Raw genomic sequence first — 24366 nt, forward strand, 5'->3', positions numbered from 1 at the left:
TACCTTTTCAAAATGATGGATATCCTGGTTTTCTCACAGAAATTGACTTTCTATAAGTTCTAAAGATATAAATATAGTAATGTATTTTAACCACTATTTCTTGCTGAAATAATAGTACTTTTCAGGAGATGCCACATGTTTTGAATGACCGTTATCATTATTTAAAATTTATTCGCTCTATTGTCTTCTGTCTTGGCTGGAAACTTTTAGAAATGAATTATAAGTAAATTCTAGATTCTGAACATGAAGTTTCCCAATGTAATAATTTCATTGGTACTCTTTTGTTGTCTGTTTGTTATTACATAATCACATACCTAAGTCTGCAATCCAGCTAGACCTGTAGGGAGATATGAAAATGGGGACCTTGAAGAACTATAGTGAGAGCACGAAGATTATAGGGTGTTGTCTGCTGATGGGGGTGGAGGGGTGCCCTCCTGAGCTACATAAGGAATGACCTGGTGGTTAAAATAAAACACAAGTCAAATTTACTGGAGTCGTCCACAGTGGACAATGGTGAGCCTCTTGCTGGTCCTGCCATTCCTTGACCCAAAGTGTTCCGTGGCTTCCACTGTATCCCCTCTTTTGCTCTTCCCTACATGTGCCATCCAACTACTTGTCTTGTCAGTGCAAGTGAAAAACTGGGAACTGCTTGGTTTGTCCAGTGTTTGCCATGGAAAAGATGCCAGGACTATATGCTTCAGGAAGGAGTTCTCATCATGAAATTTCTCCCCATAGATGGATTTACCATTAGTGCCATTATCACGTGTAAAGTCACCACCCAACCAACACATAAAGCCTAGAATAACTGTGTGAGAGCAAGAAACCTTACAATCAAAACCTTTCTCCCCATTGCTCAGAATGCAAATATTTTGCTGTCTTTGTAATTTTGTCTGCAAATACCTTGAAGATGTGTCCTCATCTGTGATGTCAAAGAACAGGGTGGGTTGACTTTGGCTGGGAGTTGGCAATGGTGGCATCTGCAAAGCCACATTAGTACTGTTTTTGGATATGTAAGTGTTCTAGAATTCCTAGAAGAGCATTGTATGCTCCCTATAAGAAATCAGAATTCACTCATGAATGTTGTTCACTGGATAGGTTTCCGGGTGACAAATTACTATGTCAGCTATCCCTGGATGCTCTTCATTAGAGTTAGAAGTACTATTGTGAAGCAATGTCTTGGGAACCGTGGGCTGTGTAGAATATGAGCTCAGGGACTCTGAGGTTCCTCAGAGGTGTCGGCAGCTCCCTGAGGGACACGTTTCAGTCACTGGGAGTTTTTCACAGGCGCCTCTCTGGCTATGCAAGAGAGCCTTTTGTTAGTGGCTGACAACAGTCACATTTCATCTAGGAATGAGCAGACAGCGCTGGTGTTTTAGAATATGCATGTCCATATGAACAAAACATTAGCATCATCCTTAATTTTCAAACACCGTTTTGAAGTGGAGATTTTCAGAGCACATTATTATCAAGTGGCCTCACGTGCCTAAAAGTATGATTGTGGTCTTGCTTTATGAGCTTTATGTAACAAAGCTCAAAAACCCCAGAATATTAATCTTTCGCAAAATGTGATTTAGAAAAGAACATTTTATGTCTCCAAAAGGTAATGAAATAGAAGACAAATGACCCGAGCCGGGAAGGCAACTAACATTTACCTGCATTTGGGTCTTTATACATTTGTGCATTTGCCACAGTTTCTTACACAGATACAATTAGCACCATATTTACAGATGAGTAAACTGAGGCTCAGAGAAGTTGGATAACTAGATCATGAATTGAAATCTAGGCCTTTCTGGCTCTAATTTCCATGGTCTCACCTATCATGAGTCTCAGTTCTGCTTAAACACATCGTTTGGTCGTTCAGAGCCATAGTTCTGCTCTAGTTAATTATCACAGCATAACAAACCACCTGAACACTTAATGGTTTGAGACAACAACCTGAATTCTCTCTTACTCCAGTAGGCTCAATCAGCATTTTTCATGGTGATCTCAAGGCAACATTCCAAGAAGGTGGAAAAGGAAGTTGCAAGGTGTCTTAAGACCTAGGCTTTAAAAGTCCCACGGTGCCAGTTCACCACATTCTGTTAGTCAAAGCAAGTCACGAGGCCAGCCCAGATTCAAAGGAAGGGAAATAGATTTGTCTCCTGATGGGAAGGGCTGCAAACATTTTATGACCGTATTTACTTGGTCACTGTTTTTGTTTTGTTTTTAGTTTTTAGTATATTATGTTGCATTATTACCAAAGCGTTGAAGAATGTAAGAAGATACAGCTTTAGATTCTTAAATGTGTCTTCTAATTTTGTCTTACTTTACTATTGTGATGCAGATATTTGAAAAGGGATGATAAGCATGAAGATACCTTGAAAACCCATAAATAGAGCCCATGGTAATCTAAGGTGTTAGGATTTTTAGAAGATGCTCAGATTTACAGTTGAAAGGACGTTTTAATAGATTAAAATAGATGAAAAAGAGATGTAAGGCAATCTCTAGTTCATAGGGCATGGGAATTTTCTTCTAGACTTAGTTTCGTGAAATGTGATTTTTTAAGTGTTTTGTTATTGCTTGTGTGCATAGAATCAAGCAATGAGTAAAAGTTGTGTAAAGTCAAAGTCTTGCTAACCTTTGGATATTTAATACTATTTGATTCAGATGCTGTCATATCAAGAAGTCTGTGGAATTGTAACATGGGCATGTAATAGTCCTGGCTAATGCAGAAATGCCTGCTAAGTTAAAAGGCTTTCCCCTCAAATAAGATTCTCAGTTAAATTCTCTCTTTCTAAGAATTATTCTAACCTTGAGTATGACTTTCATAAAAATACTGATAGTTGATAAGCTACCATTTTATATAATAAATTCCTTTTCCTTCCAAAATCTAATTTCTTTTGGTATCAAAATATTATTGCAGTGTGCTCAAATGAGTTCTAAAACGGAAAACCTAAATGGTGCTACAAAAAAATATTCTCCTGGGATTTCTTTCTAAGGGGGTGCTATGTGAGATTTGGGGAATTTATTTAGGAAGAAGTTCCTGAAAATGAGCCCTGAGTGATCTGTTTTTAAACGGCTCCAGTAACTGACGTTGTAAGGATTTAAAAGTTTCTTCCTGTGGGGGTTGTTTTTTGGTTTGTTTTAATGTAAGTGTGTCTGTTCAAATTGCATCCTTTACCATAATATCTGGGGATTAGAAAATACATGGCCTAACTATAGGCAAATTTTGTTCAGCTCACATAACATTTTAAAAATTGGCTTAGTTGTCAATATTTTGATAGAAGATTTCACACAAAAGCCCAGAATTCCAGCTTCTCTATAAAATCAGAACATCCAGTAATATTGGGCCACATTTCCACATGAACATAATGGTTTGAGACTGAATAGAAGCGGTCCTCTTTAGATAGTCACCATCACCCCCACTTCTGATGCTTATATAACCTGCTTCCCCTGCTCAGCATTTGAGTTTGAGATGGTGAAGGAACAGTGGCTGGAAGGATCCAGACACCCCTGTGACTTTTGATAATCAAAGAATTTTGGGGCTACTGCGGGACAGAAGGTGGAGGGTCTCAGGTGTATGGATGCAAAGAGAAAAGAAGAACTTAAGGGTTGCATCTACTGGCCCCTTGATCAAGCTCTGAACAGCAGTGGTATAGATGCTGCCTGTCTTTGAACCGTAGCATCAAACCTGATTTTGGCAGCAGTACTTCAGCACAGATTGCACCTGCTGTGTTAAAAATACTTATCAGCCATCTTCAGCATCGTATTGAAATGCAAGTCAACACGGCCTGAAATTTTGACTTCTCTCAATATTCTTGTAAAGCTACAAAGAAAAAAAATCCAAATGACCTTGAATTTTAAATTTAGGAATTTAGGCAAGTGAAATAGTAGCTGAATCCTTTGATCAAATTTTGGATTGGGACAGTCTTTGTAAGATGTGTTAATTGATCTCTCTATATATTTTTAAATGTTGTATGTTCTGCCATGTTTGTCATTATTAAATTTTTCCCGGAGAATTTCCTACCAATTGGCAATTTTAAGGTTTATTTAAAAGAAAAACGACCAAATGCCTATAGTTCTACTTTCTGAAACAAAGAATGGATTCAGCATGAATAATTTTTAAAAATTATCAAAATTTAGTTTTTGATAATAGCTAACATTATTGAGTGCTTATTACATGCCAGTATTTTGAGTCCCATAGTAATTAACTCATTCACTTCTGTTAGATAGCCCTCTTATATAGATAAGAAAATTGGAGCCTAGAGAGGGAGTAAAATCTGTCTAAATTCGCAGGGCACAGGGATTTGCTTGCTTCCTGGCAGTCTGATTTCCAAATCTGCTCTTAATCACTCTGTTTACCACCTTTCTGCTTGTTTCTCTCAGACATGCATTCCAGCCTCCACTGAATTTCACAAAGGCCTGTTTTCAGACGCTCTAATAATGAGTGGGAGTCTCAAGTGTATTGGGCTTCTGGAACTTACTGTATGAAAAATTAAAGGATTTGTAATCACAGATACCATAAGGACAGATAAAAACAAAATTCATCAATATGAAGATTGTTGGAAACTTATAAAATAAAATCATGTTTCCGCTCTACACATTATTTTTCTCCTCTAATTTGAATAGAGCCAGTGTTCATTCTCAGAGTTATTTTTTGAATGTGGTAATATGCAGAGATGTAAATTAGGGTCAGAATATTTGGATTTATTTAGAATGGCATCTGGCTACAGGATTAAAATCAATGTGGTCAAAGTATATACTATACACAGTAGCAAAGTTATATGCAATACTTATCACAGTGTAGAGCTGCCCTTACTCCTGACTGTGGGGACTGGAGTTTAATAAATGTTAAGCTTGGTAAATATAAGGAAGATTTAATGAGAAGTAACTTGACATACTGGCAGAAACAATAGTATAAATTAAAGATATCCACAGACCAGAAGCATGGGCATCCCCTGGACTTTGTATGAAGTACAGACTCTCAGACTCCCAGACCTAGGGAATCAGACCTATGTTTACATCAACAGGTGATTTGTGTGCACACCAAAGCTTGAGAAGCACTGACCTAAAGAGATTGGATTCTGCCAGTAATTTGTTGTGCAGTCTTGAATGGGTCACTTTCTATTCTTGTATTTTAGTTCCGTCCATTCCTTGTCACTTGCTGCTTTGATTTTGGACAAGTTAATTCTGTAATCTTCACTCAGTTGCCTAGAAGATAGGGGTAATGATAATACCTCCCTCATCCTATTGTAAGGATTAAATGAGGTAATGGGCATAAGGTGTATGGAGTATTGTTCACATACAGTGTGTGGTTAATAAATGCCTGCAGTAGTTATTTTAGTTTTTGTTTCTTTAATATACTGCATTATTTTATTAATCACATGGCAATTGAGATAATAAGTTTCTTTCAAAATTCCCTGTACAGATAATCAAACATGCTTTTTCTTTGCACATTTTCTACTTTATGAGGTAATGCAAAACTGTTGTCCAAAGTTGTACCAATATACATATGCTTTTAACAGCTGAAAATTTAAAAGAAGCAAGGTTTTCCAGGTAAAGAGCCCAGTGGGAGAAAGAGTGTGGATTAGATACACTATATTCTAGTCTCATTTTTTTGACCTTGGACCTGTCATTTAACCTCGTTGACTTTCACAGATATTATATGAGAATATAAAGTGCTATAAAATGCTTATAGTACTAGTTTGTTGATTTCATAGAACTGGCAAAACCCAATTATTATGCATTTGTTATCTTAATGATGGGAATTTGTAATAGGGTGTTGAGATGACTGCTCTTTTGTGGCAGTATATTGGGGACTTTTAGAAGCTTCAGAAAATCATTTAAATGATTAAATTACTGTTTCAGTCACACATATGTGCTCTAACTACGTATATCTAATTCCAGGTCCGTTATTTCCATAAGAGATAATTTGCTGTTTGAAAATCTGCTCATTATGGAACAGCTCATTTTTTAAAGCTGCAGATAAAAGTCTGCTCTCCTCTCCTGTTTCTGTCACCTTATTGTCTGGGCACCATGTGAGCACACGGGCTGAATCAGTGTAGGCAGATAACACACCTTCCCTGAGTAACAGACAATGCCTTCACCCTAACTGTCTGCTCTCCATTAGGAAATTCTCCAAAATGTGTTGCTTCTCTTTTCTGGTAGTGGAATTTGTAGCAAAATATCAACACCGTGATAACCAAGAATTTACATGTTTGGAGTTCACTAATTCTTCATTGCCTGAAAAGTGTGTTCTGAATTCATAATTAACTCAGCCAGTGTTTATGCTGGACAAGAGTGTATTATGAAACTTTTGTAAGTGAGCAGAACTTATTGGACCTTCCTTACTTTGCTGCTTTTGTATCTCTTTTTCAATTAGTGATGATAAATTTTCCGGGTGAACATATGGCCAATACATTGAATAAATATTTAAATTGAATTGGATGTTAAGTGAATGCAAATTAAATTAGGTCATGTTTTTTCTGCTTATTTTAATATATCTGCAAGTCATATCCCACTGAGGTAGGTGCTCTGTGATTTAAAAAAAACAGCGATTTCTCAAAAACCACGGGAATACTGTTTTGCTTAATCATCAGATTCATAGAAATAAAGACTTTTCTTGTCAACATATCTCTGAGACAAAAGACTTTGTGTCATTACAAAAGAGACAGCCTTGAGAAACCATGTTTATATAATGTTTAAAAATTTGGACATTTTTCTAAAGGAAGATATTTAGTTATGGATTCAAAATATTTATTTCAACACTGAGAGGGCCAGAAAGAATTTGCTTCCATGGAGGGGAGTGTATCTTTCCTCTCTCTACACACACACACACACACACACACACATACATATATGGACTTCAGTTATCTTCTTTATGTTATCAGCTTTTAAAGATATAATCAACATAAATATTTAGTGCACATATTTAGTATAGTGTACAATATGATAAGTTTTGAGATATGTATAAACCATAAGAGCCATCACCACAGTCAAGATAGTCAACAAATTTAGTTATCTTTGGATCAATGCAGGTGTTTAATTGAAATATCAGAATCAAATTCCATCTCTTCTCTAGAAAAAATTTTACTATTATGTTGGATTTTGAAATTACACTTGTGTACATTTATTTGTATTTACTTACAAAGCATTGTTTTGTAATCTTATAATATTAATATTACTAACATTAATTAATAATAATTAATAATATTATAACAATATACCATATAATACTATGGCAGTATTAATTAATAATATTATAACACTAAATATTGTTTTAGATATTGTAATGTTCTTTTATTATTTTAGTTTTTTTTTTTAAATTTAGGGTGTGGCTGGAATTCATACTGTAGCATGACTGGCCTCCAGTGGTATCTTGGCAGAATAGCATCACTGCTAGATTCAAAGCAACAGGTGAATTTAGAGAACAATTACACATCAGCTAAGATCATGAACCAGGTGCTGATTGGCAGGGCTGGTGAAATGGAACATCAGATCTGCTGTAACGGGAGGTGGGAACTGCCTCCCCGTAATCTTGGGATCCCAAAGTATGGAAATAGTGCGAGGTGATAATTTAATGCAGTTGTTGCTCAGGACTTTTTCACAGGGGAAGTTTTAGACTGCTTTTCATTTTCTCAGAGGAGAGACTTCTCTCTGGCTATCTTCCCTCTGTGACACTGATACTTCTTTAAAACATACCTTTATTATATTACCTGTTTTTCCTTTTGTGACTTTTTTTTCCCTGATAGCCTTTAATTTTGGTTAAATACTCCAAGAATTCTGAGTACCTTTATAGGTGAAAATTAACGATCCACCTAACAATGTCTTTGTTAATTTGAAGCCATTTTAATGATGAGTGTGGCTAACTGGGAGGTTTGCATGAAGACAGGGAGTGTTCAGACCTTAAATTACTATGTTTGGCATGTTCTTTCTCATTATTGTATCTATATCATCTTTTGTCCACAGCAGTAGACAAGAGGAACCATAAATAAAATGATGGAGACCAGGGAAAGAATCTAGATAGAATAAGGGAAGCAGATATTATATTTTTCTGATTATAAGTATATGAATAATTCCTCTAAAGGAAGTTAAATTCTTCAGCATTCTTTTCAGTGTTCTTGGTCATCAATCAATCATTCATGCATTCATCCATCTATCGAACAAAACTGAGCCCATATTACATGCCAGTCAGTGTGTGTGGCACCAGGAACTTGCCCTTGTGGAGTTTACATTCCAATGGGGGAAAAAAAGACATTAACCAAACAAAAACCTAATTAACTTTATTAGTATAAGTTGTGATAAAGGCTAAGAAGTAGAATACAGATTGTTGTAAGAGAGTTTTATGAGGAGAAGAATGAAGACCATGTTCTAGGCAGAGGGAAGTAGATGTGCAAGTCCTGAAGTGAGAAAAGGCTTGTTGCATGGAGGGACTGAAGGAAAGCCAGCGTCTCTGGAGCAGAGTTAGGCGACAGGAGCAAAGAGGGTCCAGATCATGAAGGCTTTGGAATTGTCAGTAAGCTCAGTGGGAATTCCTTGGACTTGTTTATGCATTTGTTCAGCAGGATCCAATTTATAACATGATACTTTCTCACTCAGAGGAATGGAGGAGGGGTGGAGTAGAAGTCGGGGAACTAATGGGAAGCTATTATGATAGGCTTGGTGAGAGGCAGCGATGGCTGGTGGCTGTGGGGATGAAAGGAATGGATAGACAAAGATATATTTAGGTAGAAAAATTTACAAATCTCGGAGATAGATTGAATGTGGACAATTCCCAGGTTTTTGGCTGAGTACTAGTCAGAATAGATGCTGCTGAGGAGCAGGATAGCGTGAGAAGAGAGAAGACCCCAGGAAGGTTCTGCCTGTCTGAGTTCACATGATGGAGAAGGAGGACACCCAAAGAAGACTTAAGCGTAGCTAAAATGGTGGGGGGAGAACAGACAATTCTAGAGCCAGAACAGAGAGAGGAGAGAGTATTCAGCTGTATGAAATCCTATTAGAAGTTCAAATAATATGAGGACTGACAAACATCTATTAGATTTGGCATCATAGAAGTCACTTGTAACTTAGTAAGGCATTTCCGGGTATCTTGAAAGCACGTAACTAGACTGAACAGAATTTCTAGGACCTTCTCATCTTTATCCTTCTCGCCTTTGTAGTGTCCCTGGGGAATGACTCCATTTTCTGTTCCAAGTTATTTTCCCCTATCTGTCTAATTTTCCTCCTCTCTTTGGCCCAAAAGAAAAGTATGACACAGGGAGAGGGGAGGCAGGGAGAATGAAACAGTACAAAAGAAAAAGTTAATACAACATATATTCAACACATAATTATTCTCTACTGTCCTTCATAGAATTACTTTTTCTCTTTGTTATATTCACTTAACTTACTTCCTTTCATCTACTTAGAAAAATCAGTAATAAATTATTATCTGTTTTGTCAAACCCAAGTGAATACATCCTTGTTTTGTCTACTCCTGATGTGATTAAATCACAAATAGAGCTTTCTTTGCAATTTAATTTGCTGTAATCCATTGCATAAGATGAAATTGGCCTTAATGTGGAACACAAATACTATGACTAAGTATAGTCAAGGTGACTTGAAACTTTTCATCTTTTTTCACTTATTTAATTTTTTTATGACATTCATAAAAGAAAGGACGTGGCATTAAAGGCTAAGAAATGAAAGCTTAAATAGCCAGGAATTGACTGAGTTTGATAGCCTTTGTGGTACAAAAACATCAACTGTTTAAAATAGTGTTATCTAAGACCAAAGATTTCTTCTAAGTAGAAAATGTTTTTTGAAAGAAAAAAAAAGAATATTACTGACATTTTAATGGCAATTTTTGAAAGTGGTCAAAAGTCGCTCCAGGATACATCATCATGAATTTATTGAAAATGACTCAAAGAATTTAGAATCCTGCTTAGCACTAAGCAAAAGCCAGTTAAAACGGTGCTTAGTACTTTTGAAGCACATGGGATCTCTGGAAATGCATTATTGAATATAATTTGTGCCTTGAATGATTGATCAACATTTAGAAGTACAAGCTTTTATTGTCAGTGTTTTAAAAGTCAGCTATATAAAGTTGATGGAGTATACAAGTTAGATATATCCATTTGTCATTTTTTAGGATATTACATAAATATTTCATGGAATATTTCTGCACATCTGAATATTTATTTAAGTGTAAAATAAGAGGAAGGCGCTTAAGCCCGTTTTGTAATAAAAGACTAATATTTGGATTTTCGCAAGTTAAAATATATTAGTTGTCATTTTTGTCCCTTTCCTCCCACGTGCCTTTCGTTCTTTCCCTTAGAAGACAGACAAAATGCTGACTTGAGAAGTACTTTTTAAAATATCCAGGATCTCCAACATTTGGGGTTTGTTGAATATTTGATAGCGTTGGAAACAGGTTGAAGGGCAAACCTCCTTTGTCTATGTTATCATCCCCCTAGCCTGTTGCTTTTTCCATAGTAAGCTAAGAGTATAACCTCTATTTAATGTTTCTATTTCCCCAGTAAAATGCGACAGTCTTTCCAAATGTAGTTGCTGGGGTTTTTTTGCGTGATTTTGATGAAGACATGGTGAGAATTCTGGGGTGGAAATGAAAAGGAAAAGAAAAACAGGTTTTTGCCTTTAAAAAAAATGTTTTGAAAACGTTATTATCACAAAGAGCTTTACAAATCTAGACAGTTGTTAAAGAAGAGAAAAGAATTGTGAAAAACATGTATAATTGAGAAAAAAAACTGAAAAGAGGAGGCAGAATAATAAGAAAAAGCAAATGAAGTGAGTTGTGATTTAAAATGATTTAAAATAAGTGAAATAAAAATATAAAGGGTGAGGGTGAAGAACATAATTTTGGTAAAAATTGTAGTATCTGGGGACCTCATCTGGCTGTGTCTAGCTGAGGACAGTGAACAGCAGAAACAGGAAGTAGCTAGACTCAATGTTCTCAATACTTGGGCTGAGAGTAGAAAATGGCCTCAGGAAAAAGGTGGTACTCCAAACAGAGGGGAGGGTCTTATGTGCTTGACTGCAGTGTGCCAGCAGATATGTAAAGCATGGAGATGGATATTCAGTAGGAGAGCAGATTTGGATGTTCGCTAGACTGATGACCAATTGGTGACAGGTAACTCTTGTCAGTAGGTAGCACTTCTGAAGTCCTAGGCATTTTACCAGCATAAGTTAGGATTAAATTTTGACAATCAAAGCATAAATGCAGTTATCTACACTGAGATGTAAGTATGAGTTGGTCCTGCATTTTGAGGAATTGAAAAAGAATTCCTTAAACCCTTCTTGCCGTGGGACAGGATTAGCAGAATTTGCAAGTGAATACCAAGTGGCCTCTGCTGAGGGGATGAGAAAATTGAAGAGACTGGACCAGGCAAAACCTTATCAATTAGCTTAGGAAGCAGTTGTGACAGAGGCTGGGCATGTGAAGAGAGGGTTGAAAGTAAGAAACAGTTTTAGGTGATACAACAGGAAGATAGAATTTTTGATAAGATTGGGTATGTGAAATAAAATTAACCAGAAACTGGGGGGAGGGTTAGCTCAGTGGTAGAGTGTGTGCTTAGCATGCATGAAGTCCTGAGTTCAATCCCCAGCACGGCCACTTAAAAAAATAAAATAAAACAAACCTAATTACTCCCCCCACCAAAAGCAAACAAAGAAAAAAACATTAAAAATTAACCAAAAAATGCTCCAAGATCTATAGAGACTATTTCAAGACTCATTCATTTAGAGGCTTACTATTGAGACTAAAATACAAAAATTTTCCAATGGGGTTTGATACAAGCATGAAAGTTCATTTGTGAAACAGTTTTTATAAAAATAGTATTGTTCTGGGACCTGACTTGCTTCAGAAATTGCACATCCATATTGAGTTGAATATCCTAGAGTGATTCCGCCATCATGTTTAGAAATCTTCTGACTCTAAGCAAAAAGCCTGATTATATTGTCTTAGTCAAATATGTGTAAGATTAGATCTGACAATGCATATTAGTGTACAGCTTGAGACTGCTTCAACAGTTAATTTTTGATTAGTTACAAATATACTGATCTAATTTAGAACGAGGTTAAGAGAAATCCTAGGTTGGGATTTGGCAACCAGGAACCTACAAATATCTTGCTTGTGCTCAAATTTTCACTTGCTTTATTTGTTTCAATTTCTATTCTTTTTTTTTTTTTTAAAGCCCTGAATGGTATTTTAATTTATAATCCGCATTAGATTCTTCCAGTTTAATGTTATATCATATGACTTGGCAGATAGAAAAAATATCCATTAAACAACAACAACAATATATATATATTTATATGTGTGTGTGTGTGTGTGTGTGTGTGTGTGTGTGTAACCAGCATGAATGTAGTGCTATAAACCTTATAAAAAAATTTAGTTCCTCAAATAATCCTTTAGAGCAAGTGGATTTAATATCTCTCCTCCAGCAGAGGGCTACCAAACTCTATTCATTTCTACTGACACATGGTAACACATTTATGTAGTTTATTTCAGTTTTCAGGCTTTTGTTTGTTTGCTTGCTTATGTTTTTAAGCACCAGATCCTTTTCTCAAATTGGAGTGTTCTAGTCTGAGAAGGAGATACACCTGGGGCTGCTTTAATTGCAGAAGGGCCACCTAGCTGCCTCTGCAGAAACCCCAGTGAGGTGTGGAAGAGAATCGAAACCCTCTGCTCTGATTTATCCAAAAATACTCTTCCAAATTCAGAGTCAGCTCTTTGAGTAGAATCGTAAATATTTTTCCCTCTGTAAAAATCCTAATGCTGACACTGCACTGCAGGGAAAATACAAAAGCAGAATGATGTTTGAATTATGGAAATTCCCCTTGCAGGGCTTTGTCTTCAGTTGTGATTGTAATTCCTGCTGTGTGGTTGTACATCTTACTTGTTTTTTGTTTGTTTCTGGAAAGATGATTTTATCTCCAATCTTATGAGTGAAGAAGGCATTTAGTTTGACAAATTTTCTCACAGTATTTCAGAGGTGTGCCACACTGACAGACTGTTTGTGTACTTATAAAACTATTCTTGTAAGTGGGTCAGTCTTGCCCTTTACTAAAATTGAATTTTAGGATTAATTAAGAGTGAAAAAGCATTCCATCTCCTGCCTATTTATTACTTTACCCTGGTAATAAATCTATTTGAAAAGAGACCATTATAGAGCCTTCCATTTGGAACTATGCCTACTTGGTAGCCAAATGGTAATTGTTCTTTGCTTTGTTCTTCCAATTAAAATGAAGCTTTTGTAGGGTGTCCCTTTATTCTGATTGAGGACTGGTCTAAATCTTTGGTGCTGAATTTATTTAAGTAAAATGACTCTAAAGAGCTATACTTTCATAGGGGCTAACAAATACTTTCTGAGGCACATGTGTCATCCTAGTCTGTTCTAGCTGCTATAACAAAATACTATAGCTTGTGAACAACTGAAATTTATTTCTTACAGTTTTGGAGTCCGGAAGTCTGAGATAAGGGTGTCAACACAGCAGGATGAGAAGAGGTCCCTCTTCCAGGTGGCAGGATTCTCCTTGTATCTTCACATGGTAGAGAGGAGGCAGGGAGCTCTCTGGGGTATCTTTTATAAGGGCATTAATCTCATTTGTGACCTAATTATCTCCCAAAGGCCCCACCTACTAATACCATTACATTTGGCATTAGGATTTCAACACATGAATTTTGAGGGGGAGCACAAATATTCAGACCATAGCACATGTTCATTGATTTTAAGACTCATTCCTTGTTACCAGGTATGTGTTGACTTTCATTGTTACCTAATAGTCTTAAGAGTGAACTTCTTCATGATGCTGATTATCCAAAATGATCAGCATTTTCTTTCTACCCACACTACTTTGAGGGGTCATCCTATCTTATTTCCTATCTATTTCCTGTGTTTCTGCCTTATAAGGCTACGTTTCTTCCTTTTCATGCTTTTATCTTCATGTTTATTTTTCTCAAAACAATAATCATAGTAGTTACTACTTATTGAGCACCTATTAGATGTTTTATATGTGATACTTCTCTTGGTTCTATTTCGTAGACATTATCTCCATTTATATCAAAGGATATTGAAGCCTTTGTAGACTAGGTAATATACCCAAAATTATAGAGCCTAAGTTGGAATTCAAAACCCAAACTCAAAACCCTTCATCACACAAAAGAAGCTCTGTTTTATAACATTATCAAAACTATTTTTATCCTTTAATTTAAAAAAATTGGTTAAAGTGGAGAATCAAAAACAATAATACACACATACCCTAAATGTTTTATTTTAACTTGAAACATATACATTGGAATTCTTTTACCGATAGTTTGATGTAGGATCAAAATTTTTTGTTTAAGAATGTTTTGTTTACAAATTTCCCAACCTTTTTTGAATAAACAATTGCATTCATCTATATTTTGTCTCACCTGTGTTTTCCAGTTTGGCATCTTTTAATTGAAGTCAAAACTTAAAGACACTTGCAGAACAAGTTGATTGTAGAATTTCTAGATATTTCTGAAGCCTTCTTCCCAGTATTTTATGTTTGTTTCAGCCATGCCCGTAATTCAACAGACATATTTGTTAGGAATTCATCTTTATCAAGTCCTTACAAAGCATTTATATGAATTTTCGTATAACAACAACTTTCTTGGCACCCGTATTTTGTTAGATAATGTTTATTTAAATTATATAATTGCAATAGCAAGTACATGTGGGATAAAAAGTTTAGTAAGAAACATTCTTGGCCCTTGGTAGGCACACAGCTTAGCTGGTGGGAGAATTGCACATTGTATAGAACAGCTGGTAAGCTCCAAGCTTTTCATATACACTGGGCATCAGTCAGTATTCACAGAGGCACTGGAGACATTTTATTAAGTAAAGGTTTGTTAAGAGAACTTCTACTCTATGTCTTTCAAGAAGTGAGGGGAGGAAGAAAACTCATTTATTCCGTTTCTCTGAACAAACTGAAAGCTAAGTGTATCACAGGACTTGAAACAGTAAAAAAAATCTACAGATACTCTTATTTTACAAAGTTAGCTGGGTTGAACATTGCCTAAAGTTTCTACCTAAACTATCAAGTTCGTTTTTCCTATAAAACTTCTAACTTGTGAAAAATATTCTGTTGTATGTTTTCAGTGACATCTTATGTATCCATTAGATTTTGGTGACAGTTTTGAATTCTTAAATGTTTAAGGATTGTAATTGTTTATTAAGATTCATTACTTTGTTATCAAAACTTTTTCTTTAGAAGTATAGTGTTCAAAAGCCCTATAGTACCTATTGTTTCTACAATTCACTTGATGCATTTATTGCCCATTTATCTAACATTCATTATCATTTATTCTTATGCACAGTAGTGTGGTTTGGTGGAAAGGTAAAGAAAAAAATGAGGTAAGACTGAGCTTGAAGAGTTCGGATTGCATAACTTCCCAACTAAGTGATGCTACTTTGGGGAACCAAAACAGCTTTGTTTTGTTTTTTAAATTCATTCCTTTTGTGTCAGTGCCTTGTTCATAGTTCCATTGTTTCAAGTCTTTATAGGTCTGTTCCTCTGTTCTATGGTTTCTGCCCTATGCTTGGTTGTCTTTGATTATATGCTGTACTTGGGAAATTATTTATGTAGATAATTTGAGGCCAAGGAGGAAGATAACTTCTTCAGAGAAGATATATTTTTACGTCTGCCAGGCTCTGTGGTCACAAATGATTTGGAGAGCACCCTAAACCAAGTTCAAGTCTTGAGTTTTGTTGAAACATCAGGCAATAAAACCTTTGCTCGAGGGCTGGTTATTTATTATTCCACCTCTGGCTTAAGAGTGTAGCTTTCTGAGGTCTCAGATAATTGTGGGGAGCCCTCACAATAGAAGCCTATTAGACTCTGCACCTTGTGTAGACATTGGCCTTTGATTTCTGCCTTCTGGCTCATGAAGTTTACAAAATGAAAGTTCAAATGATCGAGGAAATACACTCAGGAAACACAAGGAATTTTTCTGCTTGTTTATCTCCCAGCAGTTCCATTTTTCTTCAGTTTTGCCTAGGAATTCCTGGTTATCATGTCAGCTCTTCATTGCTTTTAAGATGTGATTTATATTTTACCAGTGGGAGGTTTGGTCTGAATGTCTTGGCTCCTATTAGCTGGAAACACATACTGTCCATGTTGGTGCTTAGTCTTTCAGTGATTAATTTGATTTAAAAATGACAGAAACACCATGTCACAGAAAAGGCCTGACTGGGCCTTACCTCTGGAAATGTAGTTTCCAAAGAAAGTTTGATTTAGTTTTCTACTTTGGCTTCCATATTTGTGGACTATGACTTTGCATGAGTAGGTATAAAATGAAAAGTGCTAGTCATGCTGAAAGCAAGAAACAGTGACTGCCTAGCAACAGATTTTTATTTATAGGTCAATTAAACAAAGGCTGCAATAAAAAGAATATCTTATGTAAAACAGTTCATTTTTTTTTCTTAATTAAACTCAAGTGGGGCAGGGAGGAGATAGTTAATTATATGCAGGGGCATCCAGAAGCAGTAATAATTCAGATCTTTATAAAAATTACTAACTACCCATGGATACAACAGGAGCACTTTGTAGCACTTCAGTTTCCTGCTGCCAACCATGCAGCCACAAGGGGATTGTTTTTTGAATGTTTGTGTTATTGAAACAACAAATGTTGTGTCTTTTGTATTTATTGCAGTATCTACTGCACAGAAACTTTACATAGAATTGGTTGTTGGAATTGCCTGAAAGTGTTCATGTCCGTGTTTTAATGATAAGGGTATTGAGTTGGAAAACTTGAGATCTGAAATGTCCTTCACTGATTTGATGTTTGATTTCAGCAGATTTGAGTATATTCTAAGATTACATTTTGTCATCTTTCTATAGTTAATTTTGGATAACAGTGAGAGATTTTTGCTACTAATTTACTGGCCAGGAATATTGAGTTAGAGGGCTATAATTCATGGTCCATAGAAAGTATAAACTAATAGCCCAGTCATTTAAACCCACATTTACTGGCTTTTAAGCCTTACTGATTTATAGGCAAATATGAATTCTTTCATGAAAATTTAAGAGATGCATGGTTTGAATTTGGGGTCACATGAAGAATAACAGTTAAAAATAGTTTTGTTACTATCAAGAACAAATAATCTGTTTTGGTAAACAATCTAATTAAAACATGTTCTTTCAAACTGTTTATCCCAATAGCACTTCTAACTGACATTATGCAAATGTAAACCTTTCAAGTACTGATCACACTTCTCTCTCCCTCACCAGTGAAGTTGTTTCCTTTGAGATGCTTAAGCTATTAACATATAGTAATTCCTGAGTAAAAATAAAATTCCTAAAATAAGAATATAAATTTCTTTATGGATAAAAGGCACATAAAAACATCTCCAGGAGTCTTCAGGAGTAAAAGGCTTGATACTACATTTTTACATTTTAATCACAATTCAGTGTTCTTTATTTGACCAAAGTAAAAGAGCTAAGAAACACACCTAGAGATTTTACTAAAAGCTGTTACAAACCCAAAAAGGAAGTTTTATGTGTTTTAAAACGTAATGGTAAATTTTCAGTAGGAGTTAGAACTTTACCCTAATGTTTCAATTCCTAATAGACTATGGGGCTTTCTTATCCAAGATCAGAATGTTTTTCAGAATAAAATTTATGAGAGGAGAGTGGTCCTGAGAGGATATTTGAAGATATTTAGACATAGCTGCAAACTTGAAACCAGGCATTTGAAGATTGTGAATCAGCTTTCTAGGCAAGATCTGAATATCAGTAGTTTTAGTCTCTGCAGATTTTACAGGAAGTCTGAAAATAATTCACTCATAACAGCTGGATTTTCATCCCCACCTGGGCAGAGGCTGTCATTGTCACCACTGGGTCCCCAGTGCTCCTCCAGTTCACTGAGTTCATACAAAAATGGCACCAGAGACAGAGCTGTGCAGTAACAAGACGGGGACAGGGAGATGGTTTTCATTTTCAACCAAGAATAACTGAAAATAAAATTTGAAGATTAATTCCTAGGCTTTCAATCTAAAAATACCATAGGGTAAATGAAAAGGAAGAAAGATTTTAGCATCATGGGGGCTTTTCTCAGTCCTGAATGACCTCTCTTTATTTCCTGTCAAAGTCGGCACCGAGAAAATGAATGTGAGTAGGAAGCCTCAGAGAAGGGATTTTCCGTCAGAAGTCTTTTCGCGACAATCCGGCCCGGTATGCAGGCCCACTCCAGCTCACACAGGCCAGGCGAATGCATGGTCGGCCGTCTTTGTCTACACTCACACTTTGGGGATGAATGATTGGAGTTGGGGGGTTGGGAGGACACAGGGAAGGATAGGCTCTGTCTCTCTTTTTCTTTTGAACTTAGCCCTTCTTGATTTTCCTTTCTCTGCCTGTGCCTTTCCCTTACCTCTGCCCAGTGCACTTGTGGCTGCTGCCAGTAATCTCCTGACCAACCTCACAGGCATGAGAGAGCTGAGGGCTATGGTGACAAAATGCGAACTACTTATGACCTACAACTTTGTGTGGCTTGATTTCCTTTGTGTAAAGGCATCTCCAGAGGGAAGCTTTTCACTTGTCCGCTTACCATTGTTCCTAGCTGGAAATTTTTTAGGAAGCCTCAGAAGTGCTCTGAGCTTGCTTCAGAGACTGGAAGGTGGGGGTCTTGAGACTTCTGCTTCTCCACCCTGAACTATGGAAACCACCTGTTTGGATTTGGAACCAGGGTGTCCTTGTTTCCATTCCTCAGGCAGAAGTAGAAGGAAGATATCATTTGAGTAGTCTAATTTTAACCAAGTCATCTCCTTACAGAAGCTGTCATCAACAGAAAATAGGATTTATTGTATTACCAGCAAGCTCTGCTTTGTTAATTTTGTGTTGTCAGATTGGTTTTTGGATTTGACTTTAGGTAAAACAAGTTGGGGGTGATATATCAATGTAGTTACTCGTTCAGTTTGCTTTATCTTACCCCTGACAATTCATGAGTCTCAGAACACACAGGACTTCTTAAATGTGGATAAACACCCTTGAACTTGAGTAGAATGAATTCTTGGTTAATAGGTCAAGTGAGCAGAAACTTTTTTTTCCCCTAATTAGGTGATGTTTTAACTGTCTTTTGTAGTGCATCTGCTTCTTTTCCCACTTACCACCCACATTCCATTTGTGGAGGAGTGACAATATATGCTATTTAATTGCATAGCTGCTTCTTTTGGGTGAGGATGGGGAGAGAGAAGGAGGATTAAATTGCATATGGCTAGCTCAGTTGTTATTGAACGATGTCCTGACTGATGCCTGACGTCTGCAGAGGATTTTCTTTGGATTCTGATCAATGGAATGTTGGACACTGAGGACAGCAAATGGCCATTTTCTCTCCTGTCTTTAAAAAGAAGTATGTCCGCTTGAAGGGCAATCTATCTAAGCTGGCTTTCGAGTTTAAATGTAAACGACAGTGCGTTCCTTACTTTGAAGGCAGAGACAAGCTTATTCCATTGATGGCCAAGATGCTTTGTGAAAGGAAGCAGCTTTTATTACAAGTTCAAAATTCAGCCAGTATTCTATCTCTGCTGGAGGCTTGATGGGACGACTCCTTTAATGTGGTACATGCATCATTTAAATGGCTGGGAGCTCCTGGGACTGGAACCTGGTGCCCTGTCTGTGCAGAGGTCAGCTGGTGAGTGTGCGCTGCTCTCTTTCTTCAGAAAACTGATACTGATTTATTTTTCCGTTCAGATAGAAATCATAGGAGAGTTTGAGCAACACAAATATACAGGAAGGAATGGCTTTAGAAAATTATTTCTTAACAGTTTATTATTACGTAAGTTAGTTGTAGAGACAAGTTATCACTGTGTAGGAATGTCTGAACTGCCTGGCACTCCAAAAAGGATTATGTGCCTCCATTCATCTCATGTGGGAGCAAAATTTTCTATGATTGGGGAAAAGATAAATTAAAAAAATCACATGCTAAAAAAGAACTTGTGATCAGTTAAAAATACTCATTACTAGTCTGAGATTTCCTGTTTTGTGATTTGAGTAGGAGAGCCCACAGTGGGGCTTTTTTGAGTGGACCCCTTCTCCCCAGGTGGGCTGATTTAAGAGAAATGAACCTTGACCCGACTGCTTGTTCAGGGAGGGCTACTGGAGCAAGTCGTTTGCCTCTAGGGTCCTCAACTGTAAAAACACGGTGACTTTCTTCCCTGGATTGCATCTGAAGATGTTATGAGAGAATGTAGGTGAAGTTGTATAATTATTGTTTTTAAAGATCTGGCAATCATGGTGCTTCGTGAAATATTAATGTCAAACTAACATCTAACAACCTAACATCTGATTCATTACCTTTTCTTCATGAGATAAAGCGAAGAAAAGAGCTCTCGTACTTTTTGTAGAAAAATGGAGGGAATCTTGGAGACTAAGACTTTGTTAACCATACCTGAGAACTTTTAAAAAAGTTATTAGCTTAGAGTTTTAAATACATTTAATTCTCCTGGCCTTGGAGAAATCACATAATTAAATTGATACTATCCAATTTTACAAGTAGGGCGATTGAACTCATGCAAGGCTAATGAAATAAACTAATGTTTTTTGACAGCAGGAACTCCCCCACTTTCTTCTCTAGCTATGCTAGTGGTTTTTCACTTTCCTTTGGGGAAATCTGCAGAGGGGAGAAGACATTGTCATATAGTATAAGCAGGTTCTAAAGGGGCCATGGGAAGGGCTTCGTCCCAGAAGAGCCACCCTCACTAAAGGAAATCCACGGTAGGAAGCTCAGTTACAGTTTGTTGAGACTCGTGTTATTAAGTTAAAAGGATGTCCATGAATCAAGTGAGACTTGTTGGTTGTAAACATTTAAAAAAAATATTTAGAAGAAAAGAGACTGCCAGATGGCATTAAGATCATCCTGTGCTCCAGTCTTTCTGCTTTCACTGAACCACTTTTATCCCTAATGAATGCTTTGACACCATCACAGCTGATTCTCTCAAAGCACCTCAGAGGAGGTGTTTGAATTCTTTCCTATCAAGTGGCAGGCGATGACTCACTTGGTTAAGGAGATACAGGAATCCTCCCCAGATCCACATATTATCCTCCCGGGAAGCCTAAATGTCTCTGTGTGTTTCTTTGTAAATATGTACAAAATTTTCCTGAGGAGGGAGTTAATGAGAAGCTGATTTTTCTTTTTTTAGAAGATGAATTCTCTGCTGTTCAAATCAGAGAGGGTTTGGCTCCCCATATATAAGAAACTGATCGTGCTGGCTAGAAGTTAACTGACCCATGAACTATCATGGTGCCAGTTCAAGGCTGGACCACATCATTGCAATTATTCCCTCCTTTGACTTTTAAATCCGATCAAGTGCTGGCTTCTCTGTACTACCATGGAGTGCATTTTGTTTGCCTGTGGGATATTTTTTTAATCCAGCTGCTTTCAACTTAGTTTAGGTAAAAAAGAAACATTATAAATTATGTTGTTGTAATGAGCTAAAACAGGTAGTGGCCACCCACAATATAGAGAATTAGTATTTTCCCACCTGGAAGAGATACTATCTTCATGTAGTACTGGTAGTGAAACTCTGCATTCTCCATTCATCTAGGCAGATGTGTCACAGGGTTAGGATACAAAAATGTACCATTTTCTAAAAGGACACATTTAACATTATTTTACTTTTTTCTTAATAATAGGATATATGTAGAATCAGATTATATTGTTTAAATGTTAAAATGATTATAATACTAGTGAAAACTTTTCTTCATTCTGAAATGAGACAACTGTGTGATTATATATAGGGGTGAGGGGAGGTCTATAATCCACTATGTATAACATCTCCAGAGTCCAGGGATGAGTAATTGAGAAATGAGTGACAGCCTTTTGGTTCTTGATAAAACTGTGGTAAGACTCAGAAAAATTGGTACTATATGTGATTGGAATACTATAGAGAATTTCGTCTTCTTGGATTAACAGGTTGTATCCTTTCCCTTCTTTCATTGTATCTTTTTATTGGGTATACATACAGGAACATCCAGAAATACTAATCTTGTGTTACCTAATGTTAATTTGGTATTTCACAAAAGCATTTGGTAATGAATAATGAGTACCTGTGTGCCTCTTAGAATGATGGAGAGTGGCTTTAGGTGTTGCCTGCTTCCTTCTATCCCTGTTTCTGCCTCTGCCCTTCCCTCCCTCTTTTGAGCACCCCCTCAAAAATCTCCCAGGATAACCTGGCTGAGCCCAGATTATGCAGTGTGCTCACTAACAGCTCCTTTCCATTCCCTGCTTAATGCAGCTCCCTAATGCAGCCTCACGAAGGTCTGTAAATGACACGCTGAGGACCAGACTACTCCCAGCCCTTCCCAGGCGTGCTCACCCCTGTGTTTCTCTGGCAGTGACAAGTTAACTCCAACAGTGCTCGTCTTCTCCTCAAAACGGCAGCGTTGATTCTCTTCTCTAAATGAACCTTGGAAATGGGAAGGGCTGAGAGATTTAAAAGGCAGGAATTCATGTCATGTGCTGTAGCAGAGCAGCCGTAGCCACGGCAGCAGCAGCGGCGGCAGCAGCAGCAGCAGCAGCGAGTCATTTAGCGGGACTGCACCATTTTCTTCTCACCCTGCATAGAGGTGTGGTTGGAAGAGGCAATAAACTACCCACCCCCTAGCAGTTCCACAGAGGTGGCCTCTTCCTGGCTCCAGTCAGAAGACACAGACTGTCTGGAGGAGTCCCCAGAGACCGTTCCAACTGGTGATGTGTGTCTAAGGAAGGCTTTTTCAACTAGTAGGATGCTTGCCTGCACTTGCGGCCACCCAACTGCTGAAGAGCTCGAAGTCTAGTGCTCCGCCTTCCCATGGGACCATTTCCGAGTGTGGGCGCACACCTATGCCTGCGCTTGTGCAGGTGTGTGTTCCTGGGGGGCCTGGCCTGGGACCTTGGTACGCTGTAGTGAGTTATGGGTGCTGCAGAGGCTGGAGCAAGATTACGACCTAGCTCCGGGGCGGAGTGGATTATTTTGTGAGCCTTCTGGCTGCCAGCCATTGCCCTAGTGGGGAAAATCACATATCCCCATCTACCCCTGAAATCACTTGGGTTGCTGAGCAGTGGAGATTCAGCTTTGGCGACAGCTTCTGCTGCTTTCCTCTGCAAAATGGCTCACGCTGCTGCTTCTATTAAAAAAGTTCGAGAGGCTGAACTGGATGAAAAGGAAAAAATCCTTGAGAGAGAAAGAAAAAAACAACGGAAAATCCCCAGGGAACGTATGGAACGGAAAAGAAAGGTATGAGGAGCATCCCTTAACCCTCTCCCTCTGTGATTCTGTGTAGAACCGTCAGCCTCAGAACTGGCAATTTCATCCTCCCTTCCCTCCATCATTCCCCTGCACCATTTCCAAGCTCAGTTTGCAGCCTATAGCTCATGCCTAGATTTGCTGCATTGGGAGGAGATGCCTGAGCAGGGCAAATCTCCTTGGCTTTAACTAAGTAAAGCAAAAAAAAAAAAAAAAAAAAAAAAAAAAAAAAGCCTCTATTTCATTTTTCTGCTTTTCTCCATATCTTTATTTAGTCTCAAAGCCAGGTGTTTTATTCCTTAAAGTGAGTCTGAACACTTGTCATAGAAGAAGGAAGGGGCTGATTTTTGGTTGGAGGGCTAAAGTATTTTCTTCTTGTTCCTCATCTCTACTACTAGATCTTTAGCCTGCTCCTTCTCACTGCCTCTGTATATTTGATGTTGATTTCTGGTTAAGAATAAACCACAGGTTTTATTGACTCTCTCTTTTCTCCTTCAGAAGGTTGACACTGTTCTGTGTGAAACTGCACTAAGAATATTGGTGCAGTGAGCTGTGTCTCAGAATTTTTTAAATTTTAATTTTCATTAGTCTACCTTTTGGTTTTCCTCATTAACCTCAGGATTTTCTTTTCTGACTATAGCAATTAGATGAAAAGACTACGGTTAAATAACAGGGTGAAATGTTGATTCCTTTGACATGAAACTATAGAATCCTTGCCTCTCTCTGTCTTTTAAAATACTTTTTAAAATAGAGATCATCTTACAACTTGATGGAACTGAAATATTCATTCAGCTGGTGGTCTGTTTCAATAAGGGGAGACAATCTCTGTAAATGCTTTAATTAACAAAGTAGGTCACCAAATAATTTCAGATGATGATAAATGGCATATTGCATTAGCAGAGCATAAAAATAGTGGTTTGTATACAAGCTGTTAAGCATAGCTCTGGGATTAGGGATGCGCTGGGGATCCACAGGCTCAATAATCCATGTGCTCAATGTCTCTCTTTTTTTTTTTTTTTTTCTCTCAGTAATAGATATGTTTACCTTTCCATTTGGGGGATGTTATCTTTGCCTCACTTTTAGAAGGATACTGGAGGACCCACATTAAGTTGAGATCTTACTGCATAGGGATTCATTACATTTCAGT

At 37.3% G+C, this 24366-nt stretch overlaps 1 protein-coding gene and 1 pseudogene across 1 annotated transcript in view; one reads left to right on the forward strand and one right to left on the reverse strand.

Moving 5' to 3' along the window:
• The window catches only part of ANK2 (ankyrin 2), a 310369-nt gene that overhangs the window by 36891 nt on the left and 249112 nt on the right, over window positions 1–24366 (forward strand).
• Window positions 98–22520, reverse strand: LOC116667965 (annotated as a pseudogene).

The sequence above is a fragment of the Camelus ferus genome, chromosome 2 (assembly GCF_009834535.1).
Source record: "Camelus ferus isolate YT-003-E chromosome 2, BCGSAC_Cfer_1.0, whole genome shotgun sequence".
NCBI lineage: Eukaryota > Metazoa > Chordata > Mammalia > Artiodactyla > Camelidae > Camelus > Camelus ferus.